This window comes from Capricornis sumatraensis, chromosome 10, assembly GCF_032405125.1.
Source record: "Capricornis sumatraensis isolate serow.1 chromosome 10, serow.2, whole genome shotgun sequence".
Lineage (NCBI taxonomy): Eukaryota > Metazoa > Chordata > Mammalia > Artiodactyla > Bovidae > Capricornis > Capricornis sumatraensis.
The window spans coordinates 42,232,677-42,234,866 of NC_091078.1; the positions used below are offsets into that span (position 1 = coordinate 42,232,677).

The 2,190-nt window shown below is 70.9% G+C and overlaps 2 non-coding genes across 2 annotated transcripts; both read left to right on the forward strand.

Annotated features, from left to right (window-relative positions):
• Positions 1-119, forward strand: LOC138087927 (5S ribosomal RNA). Its single transcript, XR_011145528.1, has one exon. It is a non-coding gene; the product is annotated as a 5S ribosomal RNA (ribosomal RNA).
• A 1,952-nt stretch (positions 120-2,071) lies between these two features.
• On the forward strand, positions 2,072-2,190 carry LOC138087928 (5S ribosomal RNA). The gene has a single exon (XR_011145529.1). It is a non-coding gene; the product is annotated as a 5S ribosomal RNA (ribosomal RNA).

The window sequence follows — 2,190 nt, forward strand, 5'->3', positions numbered from 1 at the left end:
GTCTACGGCCATACCACCCTGAACGCGCCCGATCTCGTCTGATCTCGGAAGCTAAGCAGGGTCGGGCCCGGTTAGTACTTGGATGGGAGACCGCCTGGGAATACCGGGTGCTGTAGGCTTTTTGTTGTCTCTTTTTTTCCCTGCCTCCCCTCTCCTTTAGCCCCGGGCCCCAGCCGCACCGCAAGCCCCGCCTGCCGCTGGCCCCTGGCACCCCACCGCGCTCAGAGCCGCCGCCTGCCTTCCAGCCCCTCTCAGGTTGGGTGGCCGGGGCCCCGACTCCCGCTGCAGACCTGGGTTGCCTCCGCGCGGCCCGCGAGCCCCTGGGCTTTCGGCGTCCAGGAAACCAGAGGAACGGCGGGGGCGGGGGCGCGGGGGTCTCTGTCTGGGGCTCCCTTGGCAGGCCTCAGGCAATTCTGGGCGGGGCCGGGGCCCCAGCCCCACCCCCAGACGCATCCTGCCAGGCAACCTCGAGGTCTCCCGCAGGCGCGGGCGCACAACACACACACACACACACACACACCCTCACGCCCGCCCCCCCGCCCCCCAAACACAGACACACCCCCCGCAGCCCAGACAGGTCAAGAGCGGGAAACCACAAGTAAGGGAGACGGAGAAAGAGGGAGAGAGAGAGACAGCAAGAGGACCACACAGGCTTCCAAAGGCCCGGCCGCCACACCCTCCCCCCTCCACTGTGGGTATCCACCCGGCCCCCCAGTCGACCCGACCCCACCGTCGCCCACCGACACACTCACACGCACACTCTCTCCCACACTCAGCTTCTGGCCTGGGGGCGGGGGCTGGGTCTCGCCTCAGGGAGCCAAGCCGAAGGGGACCTTTGAGACCTCGGCTGCGAGGAAGTCTTGGGGTCCCCACGGGTGATTGCCAGCCCCAGGGCACCGCGTCCAGCCCGGGCTCGCCCGGCCCAAGGCTGACGCCCCCTCCCTTGCGCACGGGCCGCTCTCTGCGGTGTGTGACGGTCTGTGCCAGAGTGTCCGTCTCGGATGGGATGCCATCCCCTGTCCCCTGTCCGTGTCCCGCTTTCCGTCTCTCTGTCGGTCGCTCTGTGTCTCCCTCTCTCTGGCTCTCCCTCCCTGGGTGTGCCTGCGCGCTCGTGTCTGTCTGTCTGTCTGCATCTGCCTCTGCCTCTGCCTCTGCCCTCTCGCCGTCTTGGGAGCCTGTCTCTGAACCTTCATCTCTTTCCGTCTCTGTCTCTCCTGACCCCCGGGCCTCCCGTCCCTTCCTCTGGCCCCGGCCTCTCACGGGTGGGTGCTCTGGCTGTGGCCCTGGCTGACGAGCTTGCGCCGGCCGGCTGTCTCACTTGGCGTGGGTGCCTGCGAGTGTGTCTGTGTGCCTGTCCGTGTGGCTGCATGTCGCTCGTCTGCACCCTCAGCAAGGTCCTGTGCTTGGAGGGCGGCGTGGGGGCAAGGGGGGGGGGTCTCGGTGGGGCGAAGGGGCGGGGCTGACGAGCTCTGGGCGCCGGCGCTGGTGGCTCCAGGTGGGTTTGGGCACCGCGCAGGTGCCGGGCAGGATGGGCGCTCAGGGCCACGGCTGGGCTGCGCCTAGGCCCGCAGGAGGCTCAGAGGACCGCGGGCCCCAGCGGGCCCCAGCGGGCCCCGAGGCCAGACAGATCCGGGGCCACGTGGCCCTGGGCAGCGAACGCCTTGGGGAGGTGGGCGAGGGGGTGGGGGAGGGGCGGCGGCCCCCGAGCCGGGTGGTGCCTGGAGGGTCCCAGGGTGGGAGAGCGCCAAGACCTCCGCGCCCCTCACTCCACCCTCCCCCCTACAGCCCCCGGCAGGCACACCCGGCCGGCTGCTCCGGGTCCCGGAAGCCCTGTGGTCCCCCGGGCCGGGCCGGCCGAGTGTTGGCCGGGGGTGACGGGGGGCGGGGGGCGGGGCGGCGTGGGCCGGCCACCGGGCCGCCGGGAGTCCGGTCGCGGGTGGTGCAGCTCAAGTGCAGCGCGCGCTCCGTGGAGAGCTGGAGAGCTGCGGCCGCCGGCTGGCCCGACCGGCAGGTCAGAGCGAAAGGCAGGCGCAGCGCAGGGCTCTTAGGGCGCCTGGCGGCAGCCGCCTCCGTCTACGGCCATACCACCCTGAACGCGCCCGATCTCGTCTGATCTCGGAAGCTAAGCAGGGTCGGGCCCGGTTAGTACTTGGATGGGAGACCGCCTGGGAATACCGGGTGCTGTAGGCT